Here is a 16045-nt window from a genome sequence, read left to right on the forward strand (position 1 = left end):
TGCAGTGGCACAATCTTGGCTCACTGCAACCTCCGCTTCCCAGGTTCAAGCAATTCTCCTGCCTCAGCCTCCTTAGTAGCTGCGATTACGGGTGCCCGCGACCATGCCCAGCTACGTTTTGTATTTTTAGCAGAGACAGGGTTTCACCATATTGACCAGGCTGGTCATGAACTCGTGACCTCAGGTTATCCTCCCGCCTTGCTCTCCCAAAGTGCTGGGATTACAGACGTGAGCCACTGTGCCTGGCCTGTTTTTTCTTTCAGAATGTCCTTATTTTCCGGCACTGCAAGATGCTGGGCTCTTGTATATTTCCTGTCCTGGTTCTAGAATCAGCCTTTTCTCCAAGGAGTAGCCCCGGTACCTTTGAGTGGAGAACGTTGTTAGAAACCAAGACCTGGGTTGTCGGTGTCCTTGTTTTTTGTTTGTTTGTTTGCTTGCTTGTTTTTGAGATGGAGTCTTACTCTGTCGCCCAGGCTGGAGTGCAGTGGTGTGATCTCAGCTCACTGCAACCTCCGCCTCCTAGGTTCAAGCGATTTTCCTGACTCAACCTCCCAAGTAGCTGGGACTACAGGTGTGCACCACCATGCCCAGCTAATTTTTTTGTTTTTTTTTTTCCATATTTTTAGTAGAGACGGGGTTTCCCCATGTTGGCAAGGCTGATCTTGAACTCCTGACCTCAAATGATCCACCCGCCTGTGCTTCCCAATGTGCTGGGATTCCAGGTGCACGCCACTATTCCCGGCTAATTTTTGTATTTTTAGTACAGACGGGGTTTCACCATGTTGTCCAGGCTGGTCTTGAACTCCTGACCTGAAATGATCCACCGCCTGGGCCTTCCAGTGTGCTGGGATTACAGGCATGAGCCACCACACCCGGCCAATGTGTACTTGTTGTTACTGGGGTGTTGTGTCTTGAAGGACCTGTCTGCAGACAGAGCAGGGAGCCGTATGTGTGTATTTATGTATAGACACATATCTATACATATTTTGCTGTAACTACCTATATTGGGTAGAACATGAGCTCAGCCTCTTCCCCTTGCTTGTCTGTGATCTTCTACTTTATCCCCGAGAAACCTGGCTCCCACCGCCAGCCCTCCAAAGTAGGAGGCAGGACTCAACTCCAGAGGTGGGGCTGCAACATTGGACCAAATTGAGGACTAGCTATTATAAAACAGACCCCCAGGGAAGGGGCTTTTCTTAAGATATGCTCACCGGTGTGCCATGTCAGTTTACCATTGCCATGGCAACATGCAGAAGTTACCACCCCTTTCCGTGGCAACAACCCTGATGACTTGGAAGTTGTCACCCTTTTCCTGGAAGTTTCTGCATAAACTGCCTTAATTTGCATATATATATATATATATATATATATTTTTTTTGAGATGGCATCTTGCTGTGTTGCCCGGGCTGGAGTGCAGTGGTGCAATCTCAGCTCACTGCAACCTCTGCCTCCTGGACTCAAGCGATTCTCCCGTCTCAGCCTCCCAAGTAGCTGGGATTACAGGCGCACACCACCATGCCTGGCTAATGTTTGTATTTTTAGTAGACACGGGGTTTCACCATGTTGGCCAGGCTGGTCTCAAACTCCTGACCTCAGGTGATCCGCCCACCTCGGCCTCCCAAAGCGCTGGGATTACAGGCTTGAGCCACCATGCCTGGCCTTCATTTGCATATAATTAAAAGTGGGTATATACATGAGCGCAGCTGTGCCTGTGAACTACTATTCTGGGCGCACTGTCTATGCAGAGTAGTCTTGCTCAGCAAGGAAAAGCACCTCTGATGCTGCTCTACACAGCCACTTCAACAAAGGCTGCTGTTTAGGGCCAGGCGCGGTGGCTCACGCCAGTAATCCCAGCACTTTGGGAGGCCGAAGTGGGTGGATCACCTGAGGTCAAGAGTTCGAGACCAGCCTGGCCAACATGGCAAAACCCTGTCTCTACTGAAAATACAGAAATTAGCTGGGCATGGTGGCTCATGCCTATAAGCCCAGCCATTTGGGAGACTGAGGCTGGAGGATTGCCTGAGCCAGAGAGTTGGAGGCTGCAGTGAGGTATCATCACGCCACTGCACTCCAGCCTGGGCAACAGCGAGACTGTCTCAAAAAAAAAAAAAAAAAAAAAAATAGCCAGGCCTAGCGGCAGGCACCTGTAGTCTCAGCTATTTGAGAGGCTGAGGCATGAGATTCACTTGATACTGGGAGGTGGAGGTTATAATGAGCCAAGATGGTGCCATTGCACTTCAGTCTGGGTGACAGAGCAAGACCTCTCTCAAAAAAAAAAAAAAGAGAGAGAAAGAAAAGACCAGGCATGGTGGCTTACTCCTATAATCCCAGCACTTTGGGAGGTCGAGATGGGTGGATCACCTGAGGTCAGGAGTTCAAGACCATCCTGGCTAACACAATGAAGCCCCGTCTCTACTAAAAACAAAAAAAATTAGCCGCGTGTGGTGGCAGGCTCCTGTAATCCCAGCTACTTGGAAGAATGAGGCAGGAGAATCGCTTGAGGCAGAGGTTGCAGTGAGCCAAGATCACGCCATTGCACTCCAAGAGCTAAACTCCATCTCAAAAGAAAAAAAAGAAGAAGAAGAAGAAGAAAAAAAGTTCCTGTTTACCAGTCTGGGCAACATCGCCGAACTCCATCTCTACAAAAAAAAAAATACGAAAATTACTCCAGGCACAGTGGCTCAAACCTGCAATCCCGGCACTTTGTGAGGCCCAGGTGGGAGGATCACGTGTGCTCAGGAGTTTGAGACCAGCCTGGGCAAAATGGTGAAACCCTGCCTGTGCCAAAAAATACAAAAAATTAGCTGGGCTCCATGGCTTGTGCCTGCCTGTAGACCCAGCTACTTGGGAGGCTGAGGTGGGAGGATCCCTTGAGCCCAGGAGGTGGAGGGAACAGTGAGCGGAGATCGTGCCACTGCACTCCAGCCTGGGTGACAGAGCAGGACTCCGTCTCAAAAAAATAAATAAGTAAAGAAATAATTAGGTGGGCATGGTGGCACGTGCCTGCGGTCTAAGCTTCTCAGGAGGCTGAGGTGGGAGGACTCCTGGAGGCTGCAATGAGCCAAGATCATGGCACTGCATTCCAACATGGGCATGAGAGTGAGACCCTATCTTAAAAAAAAAAAAAAAAAAGAAGAAGAAAAGAGAAGAAAAGAAAAAGAAAAGTTGCTATTTTAACACAATTGACTTGCCCTGGAATTCCTTCCTGGGTGAAGCCAAGAACCCTTCCAGGCTAAGCCTCAGTTTTGAAGCTCGCCCGTCCTCATCACCTTCACGTGCTCCGCTGTTCCATTGCAGTGCACATGTGCAGCAATTCCGGAATGTTTAACCGGGACCCACAGCAGGGTTTCAGACAGAAACTGATCACCTTCTTCTCCAGCTTGAAACACTCCCCAGACTCCCCAGCACTCTTGGTAAAAACTGCAAACCCATCTCAGCAGCCCATCACGCTTATGGGGTCCAGCCCTCCCTACGTTCCTGTCCTCATCTCTCTCTACCCGCCTCAATGCAGGGGGCACAAAAGCAGTTCCACCTCAGGGCCCATCTGACTGGTAACTTTCCTACTTTGAGCTCTTAGTTCCTGTTTGGTCCCCTCCTCCAGGAAGCCCTCCATCTGGCCTCCCAGGCTCCTTTCCCACCTTTAGCTCTTGTGGTCCCCTCCTCCAGGAAGCCCTCCTTCTGGCTGCCCAGGCTCCTGTCCCACCTTTTGCTCTTAGTTCCTATGTGGTCCCCTCCTCCAGGAAGTCTTCCTTCTGGCATCCCAGGTTTCTTTCCCACCTTTAGCTCTTAGTTCCTATGTGGTCCCTTCCTTCAAAAAGCCCTCCAGTTGGCTTCCCAGGCTCCTGAAAACCCATCTGGCCTTCCTTCCAAGCCAGTGCTGATCCCCCAGGACTGGGATGTTACGTTAGGCATTGCCCCCTCCCCCTCCAGCCTGGGAGCTTCTTAGGGGCCCTGGTACCCATCCACACCTGTCAGGTGAGGTCTGAACTGCATCCACACTCCCCCAGACACTCCTTTCCCAAGCCTGGGCCAGGGGAAACTGAGCTCAGAGAAAGCAAGCTACTCTCGGAAGTCACACAGAAAACACATGTCAGAGGCAGGACTTGACGTGGGTGTGCTGGTACCACAGCTCACACCTCCCCTGGGCCCAGATCCCAAAGGATGCTGTAGGGGGTCGGGAGGACAGGATGACATAGGGCAGGCCTGTCTGGGGGTGCCTGGGGCTGAACAGGCCAGGGAAGAAAACTCAGGGGTCCAGTTGCCAAAACAGCCCAAGGCTCCCTACTCCTCCTGGAGGTTCAGGCCAACTTTCTTTTTTTTTTTTTTTTTTTTTTTGAGATGGAATCTCGCTCTGTCGCCCAGGCTGGAGTGCAGTGGTGCGATCTCAGCTCACTGCAAGCTCCGCCTCCCAGGTTTACGCCATTCTCCTGCCTCAGCCTCCCGAGTAGCTGGGACTATAGGCGCCCGACACCTTGCCTGGCTAGTTTTTTGTATTTAGTAGAGATAGGGTTTCACCGTGTTAGCCAGGATGGTCTCGATCTCCTGACCTTGTGATCCACCCGTCTCGACCTCCCAAAGTGCTGGGATTACAGGCGTGAGCCACCACGCCCAGCCCAGGCTAACTTTCTTATTTCTGAGATTGGGGAAGAGGAGAAGCCCAGAGAGGTTAAATAACATTCCCAAAGTCACCCAGCAGCGCTGCAAAGCTGGGGCACAACCAGCATTTCCCAAGAACCTACTGTGTGGGGGCAGGTACTGGGCCCTTTCCTGGGCAGCGGGGCCCCAGAAACAACCAAGATGGAGAGGGTGCAGCTCACCGTGAGGGGAATCAATATAAACTTATTGACATATTGACATACAAACATGTAAGGCCAGGTGCGGTGGCTCAAGCCTGTAATCCCAGCACTTTGGGAGGCCGAGACGGGTGGATCACGAGGTCAGGAGATCGAGACCTTCCTGGCTAACCCGGTGAAACCCCGTCTCTACTAAAAAATGCAAAAAACTAGCTGGGTGAGGTGGCAGGCGCCTGTAGTCCCAGCTACTCGGGAGGCTGAGGCAGGAGAATGGCGTAAAACCCGGGAGGCGGAGCTTGCAGTGAGCTGAGATCCGGCCACTGCACTCCAGCCTGGGCAACACAGCGAGACTCCGTCTCAAAAAAAAAAAAAAAAAAAAGACATACAAACATATAAACAAGTAAGAGTCTGTTAGGGCTACGGACTAAAAGGAAATACAACAGGGAGATGCGCTGGTGGACAGGATGACAGTTTTTTATTTTTATTTTTATTTATTTATTTATTTAGAGATGAAGTCTTGCTCTTGTCCCCCAGCCTGGAGTGCAGTGGCACTATCTGGGCTCACTGCAACCTCCACCTCCCGGGTTCAAGCAGTTCTCCTGCCTCAGCCCCCCAAATAGGTGGGATTACAGGCGCCCGCCACCACGCCCGGCTAGTTTTTATATTTTTAGTAGAGACGGGATTTCACCATGTTGGCCAGGCTGGTCTCAAACTCCTGACCTCAGGTTATCCACCCACCTCAGCCTCCCAAAATGCTGGGATTACAGGTGTGAGCCACCACGCCCGGCCTTATTTATTTATTTTGAGACAGTCTCACTCTGTTGCCCAGGCCATCTCAGCTCACTGCAACCTTCGCCTCCCAGGTTCAAGCAATTCTCCTGCCTTATCCTCCTGAGTAGCTGGGATTACAGGCACCTGCCACCACGGCCGGCTAATTTTTTTTTTTTTTTTTTTTTGAGACGGGGTTTTGCTTTTGTCACCCAGGCTGGAGTGCACTGACGGGATCTTGGGTGACTGCAACCTCTGCCTCCCGGGTTCCTCTGCCTCAGGCTCCTGAGTAGCTGGGATTACAGGCATGTGCCACCACGCCTGACTAATTTATGTATTTTTAGTAGAGATGGGTTTCACCATGTTGGCCAGGCTGGTCTCGAACTCCTGACCTCAGATGAGCCACCCACCTCACCCTTCCAAAGTGCTAGGATGACAGGCGTGAGATACTGCGTCCGGCCTTAATTTTTGTATTTTTAGTATAGATGGGGTATCACTATGTTGACCAGGCTGCTCTCGAATTCCTGACCTCAGGTGATCCATCTGCCTCAGCTTCCCAAAGTGCTGGGATGACAGGCTTTGGCCAGGACACTTTTAAGAGAGGGGGTCAGGCCACCATGCCTGGCCAGGACACTTTTAAGAGAGGGGGTCAGGAAGGGTCCAGGCAGTGGACTAAGAGGTAGCAAGGAGGGCTACCTGGAAGAGGTGCCATAGCAGGCAGGGCTCTACCACGCCCTGCCCCATCACTGCCTCTTACTGGGAAGAGCTGACATCATCCCAGAAATTAGCTCTGGCCACGCCCTACCAGGACCTGGCACCTCCACCCACTCGCACTGGAAGGCCTCTCCCAAGTCCACACTTTAAGCCTGCTTCCCCTGCGTCACCCCTCCCCCAGGCCCCATGGGGTTTGGTCCCAGCTGCTCAGTGAGGCCTCCAGGCAGCTGCCTCCCACACTCTTCCCCCTTTGCGAGGGCTTCAATGTCACCCTTCTCTCGGTTCCTCCAGCAAACCAGGCCTTTGCCTCTGCTGGTTCCTCCTCCAGGAGCACCCTTCCCTAGCAAGGCTCACCCTTTTGCATCCTTGGGAAGCCTCCTTTAACTCCCCAGGCAGCAGCGCTGCAGGTGCGCGTGCCGCCTCCCCACACCTCACGCCATGGGCTGTTACTTCTTTGTGTTTCGTTGGCCCAGTTGACACTGTTTGCCCCGTGGGAGGAACTTCCAACAGTTTTTGTTTTTGTTTTAATTTTGTTTCTGTTGAGATGGAATCTTGCTCTGTTGCCTAGGCTGGATCTCGGCTCACTGCAACCTCTGCCTCCCAGGTTCAAGCAATTCTCCTGCCTCAGAGTAGCTGGGATTACAGATGTGCACAGCACACCTGGCTAATTTTTGTATTTTTAGTAGAGATGGAGGTTCTCCATGTTGGCCAGGCTAGTCTTGAACTCTTGACCTCAAGTGATGTGCCCACCTCGGCCTCCCAAAGTGCTGGGATTACACGTGTGAGCCACTGCACCCGGCCTAAAAAGCTTTCTTGAGAGTCAACTGGCAAGGAGACAGTAGGCGAATTTCAAATCTGTCTCTTCAAGCTGGAGCTTGGGAGCAGGTTTCATAGGCAGAGGATTACCATGGGAGATACGGAAATGCAATGGGGATGATATGATTGCATCATATGCAGGGGCGATGATGTGTTCTCAGTGCTCAAGTCCACACTGCAATAAACAAGGCACCACCCTCCCCCTTTTATTTTTTGAGACAGGGTCTTGCTCTGTTGCCCAGACTGGAGTGCAATGGCGAAATCACAGCTAACGGTAGCCTCAACCTCCGGAGGTTAAGTGATCTTTCCACCCCAGCCTCCCAAGTAGCTGGGACTATAGGCATATGCCACCACACCCAGCTAATTTTTGTATTTTTTGTAGATGGGGTCTCACTATGTTGCCCAGGCTAGTCTCCAACTCCTGGCCATGAGACAGCATACCCAGTTTTCTCTTTTGAATTTTGTCCCCCCCCCTTTTTTTTTTTTGAGATGGAGTCTCACTCCGTCACCCAGGTTGGAGTGTGGTGGTGCAATCTCAGTTCACTGCAATCTCCACTTCCTGGGTTCAAGCAATTCTCCTGCCTCAGCCTCCCAAGTGGCTGGATTATAGATGTGTGCCACCACGCCCGGTTAGTTTCTTTTGTATTTTTCGTAGAGACAGGGTTTCACCATGTTGGCCAGGCTCGAACTCCTGACCTCAGGTGATCTGTCTGCCTGGGCCTCCCAAAGTGCTGGGATTACAGGTGTGAGTCACCACGCCCGGCATAGTCCCCATTCCTTGATCTGAGTACTTGGGTTCTACCTGTGGTTGAGTTTTTCATTCCACTCAAGGGTTATGCATTGGTCATGCTTTGTTCATCTGTTAATGCTCCAGCGATATGCGACTTGCACCCTGGGCGTCCATTGCACTGAAAAACAACTCATAATTTTGTTACATTTTGTTACTAACAAAGCTGAACCAGATTGGATTGGTTCTATGTTTATACCACACCTATTTGTTATAGTCTGTTCAGCCTACAACAGCAAATTCAGTGGTCTGGACAGACTATATGGCTTAAAATACCAACAAAGTTTACTCTTTGACTTTTTTTTTTTTTTTTCAGAGTCTTGCTCTGTCAGCCAGGCTGGAATGCAGTGGCACGATGGCTTCACTGCAATGTCCTTCCTCCCCGGTTTAAGTGATTCTCCTGCCTCCGCCTCCTCCCGAGTACCTGGGATTACAGGCATGTGCCACCATGCCTGGCTAACTTTTGTATTTTTAGTGGAGATGGGGTTTCACTACGTTGCCCAGGTTGGGGGTCTCGAACTCCTAACCTCAAGTGATCTGCCCACCTCAGCCTCCCAAAGTGCTGGGATTACAGGCATGAGCCACTGTGCCCAGCCACCTTTTGCCTTTTAACTAGAGATTTTTGTCCATTTACATTTGTTGAAATGACTAGCAAGTTTTATGTACTTTCCTCATCTTATTTTGGGTTTTCTATTTGTACCCTTTCCCTATGAGCCTTAGGTGGGAATATATCTTTTTCATTCTAATTTTACCCCCTCTACTATGTGGAAGTCATAGGCTAGTTCTGTTCTCCTAGTATTTACTGCAAAATCTTTACTATTTCTCCTATGCTCATCCAAGTAATATGTTACCTCCCCACAAAGATTTTAAGACCTTCTTCCTCCACTTAGCTCTTCCTATTTGCCATTGTTGTTGAAGTTTAGTTTTTAACCCTATCACATTGGACTTTATAATTATTTTTAATGGTGGTTATTTTTGATTGATTCACCCACAAATTTTCTACTTTTCTGCTCGTTGATTCCTTCTGCATGTCAGCCCTGTACCTAGATCACTTTCTGCCTGAAAAACTTCCTCAGAATTTCCTTCAGTGAGGGTCTGCAGGAGATAAATTATCAGCTGCTGTCTTCATTTCATTCTCATCCTCCAAATTTATGTATTTATTTATTTTAGAGACAGGGTCTCACTTTGCTTCCCAGGCTGCAGTACAGTGGTGTGTGATTATAGCTCACCGCAGCCTCCTACTCCTGGGCTCAAGCTAGCCTCCCATATCAGCCTCCGGTGTAGCTGGGACTACAGGTGCATGCCAGCACACTTGACTAATTTAAAAATGTATTTTTAGGCCGGGCGCGGTGGCTCAAGCCTGTAATCCCAGCACTTTGGGAGGCCGAGACGGGCGGATCACGAGGTCAGGAGATCGAGACCATCCTGGCTAACACGGTGAAACCCCGTCTCTACTAAAAAAAAATACAAAAAACTAGCCGGGCGAAGTGGCGGGCGCCTGTAGTCCCAGCTAATCGGGAGGCTGAGGCAGGAGAATGGCGTAAACCCAGGAGGCGGAGCTTGCAGTGAGCTGAGATCTGGCCACTGCACTCCAGCCTGGGCGACAGAGTGAGACTCCGTCTCAAAAAAAAAAAAAAAAAAGTGTATTTTTGGCTGAGTGCAGTGGCTCACGCCTGTAATCCCAGCACTTTGGGAGGCCAAGGCAGGCAGATCACCTGAGGCCAGGAGTTTGAGGCTAGCCTGGCCAACATGATGAAATCCCTTCTCTACTAAAAATACAAAATTAGCCGGGTGTGGTGGTGCATGCCTGTAATCCCAGCTATTCTGGAGGCTGAGACAGGAGAATCACTTGAACCCACAAGGCAGAAGTTGCAGTGAGCTGAGATGGTGCCATTGCACTCCAGTCTGGATGATAAGAGTGAAACTCTGGGCCGGGCGCGGTGGCTCAAGCCTGTAATCCCAGCACTTTGGGAGGCCGAGACGGGCGGATCACGAGGTCAGGAGATCGAGACCATCCTGGCTAACACAGTGAAACCCCGTCTCTACTAAAAAAAAAAAAAAATACAAAAAACTAGCCAGGCGAGGTGGCGGGCACCTGTAGTCCCAGCTACTCGGGAGGCTGAGGCAGGAGAATGGCGTGAACCCGGGAGGCGGAGCTTGCAGTGAGCTGAGATCCGGCCACTGCACTCCAGCCTGGGCGACAGAGCGAGACTCCGTCTCAAAAAAAAAAAAAAAAAAGTGAAACTCTGTCTCAAAAAAATAAATAAATAAAAGTAAATTTAAAAAATTACAATTTATTTTCATTTTCATGGGGATGGAGGTCTTGCAATGTTGCCCAGGCTGGTTTTGAATTCCCGACCTCAAGCCATCCTCCTGCCTCAGCCTCCAAAAGTGTTGGGATTACAGGGACGAGCCACTGTGCCCAGCCTGGACTGCTCTGAACCATGTTGTCTACTTGAGGACTTTCAGACACCCAGATAATGTGGTTGGAGTTGCAAATTCATGTGAGGTTACGCATCCTCAGATAAGATTTCACTCCCTCTCCTAACAGCAAAGTCTGAGATAACAAGTTTCCTTTCAGTTCTTGGGACATGTGTGTTAAGGAACTTATTTTGATTTCCAGTTCACTTTTATGTTGAGTAGGCACCACTTTGAGGCCTTATCAGACTCAAACCCGCCTTGTCTGACGCCTAAGCTGTCCCCTCCTGGGGCTACAATGACATTTTGGCCTTATTGTTCTTTATTTTCTGGTTATCTTGCCGATAAATTAATAAAGGTTTAACTTGTTTTAACTCAGCATTTTTGGTTGTTTGTATTGGTTCCATGTCTGGGAAATTTATCAAGCCCCATCTTTCAGTTCTCCGATTTTCTCTTCAACTCTCTCAAATCTACTATTAAACCTGTCCAGTGGTTTAAATCTCAATCATTAACTTCAATTCTCTTTTTTCTTTCCTTCTTTTTTTTTTTTTTTTTTTTTTTTTTTGAGACAGAGTCTTGGTCTGTTGCTCAGGCGGAAGTGCAGTGTGCAGTGGTGCTATCATGGCTCACTGCAGCCTCGACCTCCCGGGCTCAAGTGATCTGCCAGGCTCAGCCTACCGAAGTGCTGGGATTACAGGCATGAGTCATAGCACCTGGCCCAGGTTCTTCGTTTCTCTTAGTTCTATTTGCTCTTCATCTTGAGAATCTGGTCCACCATGTGGTCAGAAGCTGAAGCTCATGGCACTTTTCATCCATGGGTTTGGGCCTCCTCCATGGAGATTCTAGAACTCCAAGAGGAATTGGGATGTGAAAATAGCTGGAAATGAAGTTCTTCTTTCATAAATAAAAGGAAAGAGAAAGGACATCCCTGACAAGATATTAAGACACACAGAGTCGGGCCCAGTGGCTCATGCCTGTAATCCCAGCACTTTGGGAGGCTGAGGGGGGCGGATCATGAGGTCGGGAGTTTGAGACCAGCCTGGCCAATATGGTGAAACCCTGTCTCTACTAAAAATACAAAAATTAGCCAGGTGTGGTGGCACGCACCTGTAGTCCCAGGTACTCGGGAGGCTGAGGCAGGAGAATCACTTGAACATAGGAGGCAGAGGTTGCAGTGAGCCGAGATTTTGCCATTGTACTCCAGCCTGGGCAACAGAGCAAGACTCCATCCACCCAAAGAAATAAAAAATAAAAAGATATGCAAAGCTAGGCTGGACACAGTGTGGCTCATGCCTGTAATCCCAGCACTTTGGGAGGCCGAAATGGGTAGATCACTTGAGGTCAGGAGTTCGAGACCAGCCTGGTTAACATGGTGAAACTCTGACTCTACTTAAAAAATACAAAAATTAGCCGGTTTTGGTGGTGCATGCCTATAATCCTAGATACCTAGGAGGAGACTAAGGCAGAAGAATCACTTGAACCTGGAAGGCGGAGGCTGCAGTGAGGCAAGATCATACCACTGCACTGCACTCCAGCCTGGCGACAGAGCAAGACTCCATCTATAAAAAAAGGAAAACAGGCCAGGCGCAGTGGCTCACACCTGTAATCCCAGCACTTTAGGAGGCCGAGGTGGGCGGATCACGAGGTCAGGAGATCGAAACCATCCTGGCTAACACGGTGAAACCCCGTCTCTACTAAAAATACAAAAAAATTAGCTGGGCGTGGTGGCGGGCGCCTGTAGTCCCAGCTACTTGGGAGGCTGAGGCAGGAGAATGGCGTAAACCCGGGAGGCGGAGCTTGCAGTGAGCCAAGATCGCGCCACTGCACTCCAGCCTGGGCGACAGAGCGAGACTCCGTCTCAAAAAATAAATAAATAAATAAATAAAAAAGGAAAACAACAAGAACTTGGCCAGAAAAGTTGGTGATGAATTAGAGCAGATTTGGAAACAGGTGCAGACCCATAGGGGACCTTATTTAAGGAGGACAAGGCATTTCAAATCCGTATACAGCATAGGACAATCAAGGAGCCTTTGGGGTGAGGCAACTTCTATCCCTCTCTTCAATACCAAGTAAATCTTAGGATAAAAGTTGAAATTATGAAAAAGAAAAAAACGTAGGAGAATTCGTACCAACAGCAGGAAACACCTCTCAAACATAAAAGAGAGACATTTAAAATTGCAGTTTGGGCCGGGCGCAGTGGCTCACGCCTATAATCCCAGCACTTTGGGAGGCCAAGGCGGGCAGATCACGAGGTCAGGAGATCGAGACGATCCTGGCTAACACAGTGAAACCCCGTCTCTACTAAAAATAGGAAAAAAAAAAAAAATTAGCTGGGCATGGTGGCGGGTGCCTGTAGTCCCAGCTACTCGGGAGGCTGAGGCAGGAGAATGGAGTGAACCTGGGAGGCAGAGCTTGCAGTGAGCTGAGATTGCACCCCTGCACTCCAGCCTGGTCGACAGAGCCAGACTCCGTCTCAGAAAAAAAAAAAAAAAAAAAAATTGCAGTTTGGCCAGGTGCAGTGGCTCATGCCTGTAATCCCAGCACTTTTGGAGGTTGAGGTGGGAAGATCACTTGAGGCTAGAAGTCCGAGGCTGCAGTGAACTATGATCCCATCTACTGCTCTACTGCACTCCAGCCTGGGAAAGAGAGACTGTCAAAAACAAAAACAAAAACAAAAGAAAAAACCACCACACAAAAATATTTACAGCAAAACCATGCCTAAACAAAACGGAAAAGTACATTTGGAAAACATTTACCACATAAGTTTATTAATCCTAATTTAAAAAAGAAAATTGTGCAGGAATGAGAAAAAGACAAATATCCAATGAGAAAAATATCAAACCAGTTAATTAGAAAAAGGCCCATAAGCCAGGCACAGTGGCTCATGCCTGTAAATACCAGCACTTTGGGAGGCCGAGGTAGGAGGATCACTTGAGCCCAGGAGTTCACGATCAGCCTGGGCAACATAGAGAGATCTCATCTCTACAAATAATACAAGAAATTAGCTGGGTGTGGTGACATACACCTGTGGTCCCAGTTACTTGGGACCTCCTGGGAGGATCTCTTGAGTCTGGAAGGTGGAGGCTGCGGTGAGCCATGATCATGCCACTGCACTCCAGCCTGGGCAACGCAGGGAGGCCCTGTCTCAAAAGAAAAAAAAGGGCTGGGCGCAGTGGTTCATGCCTGTAATCCTAGCACTTTGGGAGGCCAAGGCAGGTGGATCACCTGAGGTTAGGAGTTTGAGACCAGCCTGGCCAATATGGAGAAACCCTGTCTCTACCAAAAATACAAAAAATTAGCCAGGCCTGATGGTGCATGCCTATAGTCCCAGTTAGTCAGGAGGCTGAGGTGGGAGGAACGCTTAAGCCCAGGAGGCAGAGGTTGCAGTGAGCCTCCATTGAGCCACTGCAGTTGTCTGGGTGACTGAGCAAGACCCTGTCTCAAAAGAAAGAAGGAAAAAAGGCCTGGGCTGGGCATGGTGGCTCATGCCTGGAATCCCAGTACTGTGGGAGGCCGAAGTGGGTGGATCACTTGAGGCCAGGAGTTTGAGACCAGTTTGGTCAACATGGCAAAACCCCATTTCTACTAAAAATACAAAAATTAGCCAGGCATGGTGGAACATGCCTGTAATCCCAGCTACTCGGGAGGCTGAGGCACGAGAATTGCTTGAACCCGGGAGCCTGAGATTGCTGTGAGCAGAGATGGCACCATTGCACTCCAGCCTGGGCAAGAGAGAGAAACTGTCTCAAAAAACAAACAAACAAACAAAAAAAGCCCATAAATAGAAGGAAACCTCCCTGGTAATGGGACAATTGAAATAAAAACAAGTGGGCAGCAGGGGTCACTAGACAGTTTGGCCAAAACAAGAAACCTGGGGGAGTCATCCTCATGTATAAATGGTGACCCTTGAAGAGGTCCATCCTTACCCTGGCAACGGAGAAAAGGCCATAACCTGACTCCTCCAATTTTCTCTAGAAAATTGATGACACTGATGACACCATCGGAGGAAGAAGTCCACAAAATCTCAGAGCCACGAAAGTGATTCTGGCAGCTGTTCCCAGAGAGCAGGCCGTTTTGCTGACCCGCTTAGAATGTGTGATGGATGCTATATTAGTTTCCTGTGGCTGCCATTAATAATCACAAAGCAAGCACCTTCAAACAGGAATTTCTTCCCTCACTGCCCTGGGGGTCCGAAGTCCAAAAATCAGGACAGCAGAGCCATGCTTCCACAGTGGCATAGGGGAGGAAGCTTCCTTGTCTCTAACAGTGGCTTGTGGCCACATCACTCCAATGTCTGCCTCTGTCCTCAAATGGCCTTGTGTGTTTTTTCTGAGACAGGATATTACTCTGTTACCCAAGCTGGAGTGCAGTGGTTTGATCTTGGCTCACTACAACCTCCGTCTCCCAGCTCAAGTGATCTTCCCACCTCAGCCTCTGGAGTAGCTGGGACTACAGGCGTGCGCCACCATGCCCAGCTAATTTTTGAATTTTTAGAGAGATGGGGTCTTGTAATGTTTCCCAGGCTGGTCTGGAACTCCTGCGCTCGTGATCCGCCTGCCTTGGCCTGCCAAAATGCTGGGAGTCCAGGCGTGAGCCACCATGCCCAGCCACCTTCTATCTCTTAGCGGATACCATGTCACTGGATGCAGAGCCTGTCTGGACAATCCAGGGTGATCTCTTGAGCTTCTTCTTTGCGCAAAGGCTGGGTGCCGTGGCTCATGCCTGTATTTTCAGCACTTTGGGAGGCCGAGGTGCGTGGATCACTTGAGGTCAGGAGTTCAAGACCAGCCTAGCCAACATGGTGAAACCCTCTGCTAAAAATACAAAAATTAGGCTGGGTGCGGTGGCTCAAGCCTGTAATCCCAGCACTTTGGGAGGCCGAGGTGGGAGGATCACGAGGTCAGGAAATCGAGACCATCCTTGCTAAGATGGTGAAACCCCGTCGCTACTAAAAATACAAAAAAATTAGCCAGGTGTGGTGGTGGGTGCCTGTAGTCCCAGCTACTCGGGAGGCTGAGGCAGGAGAATGGTGTGAACCCAGGAGGCGGAGCTTGCAGTGAGCCGAAATCATGCCACTGCACTCCAGCCTGGGGGACAGAGCAAGACTCCATCTCAAAAAAAAAAAACAAAAAACAAAAAAACAAAAATTAGCTGGGTGTGGTGGTGGGCACCTGTAATCCCAGCTACTAGAGTCTGGGGCACAGGAATCGCTTGAATCCAGGAGGTGGGGGTTGCAGTGAGCCAAGATCGCCCCACTGCACTCCAGCCTGGGCAATAGAGGAAGACTCCATCTCAAAAAATAATAATAAAAGGCCGGGCGCGGTGGCTCAAGCCTGTAATCCCAGCATTTTGGGAGGCCGAGGCGGGCGGATCACGAGGTCAGGAGATCGAGACCATCCTGGCTAACATTGTGAAACCCCGTCTCTACTAAAAAAATACAAAAAACTAGCTGGGCAAGGTGGCGGGCGCCTGTAGTCCCAGCTCGTCGGGAGGCTGAGGCAGGAGAATGGCGGGAACCCGGGAGGCGGAGCTTGCAGTGAGCTGAGATCCAGCCACTGCACTCCAGCCTGGGCGACAGAGCGAGACTCCGTCCCAAAAAAAAAAAAAAAAAAAATGAAACTGTATCTACAAAGATCCTTTTTCAAAATAACATCACATTGACAGGTGTCGGGGTCAGGAGTTGAATGTGTTTTGGGGGTTGGCTGCCATTCAACCCAGTACAGATGACATTGTATCTAATAGTAAACCT

Source organism: Piliocolobus tephrosceles, chromosome 21 (assembly GCF_002776525.5).
Source record: "Piliocolobus tephrosceles isolate RC106 chromosome 21, ASM277652v3, whole genome shotgun sequence".
In the NCBI taxonomy this organism is placed as follows: Eukaryota; Metazoa; Chordata; class Mammalia; order Primates; family Cercopithecidae; genus Piliocolobus; species Piliocolobus tephrosceles.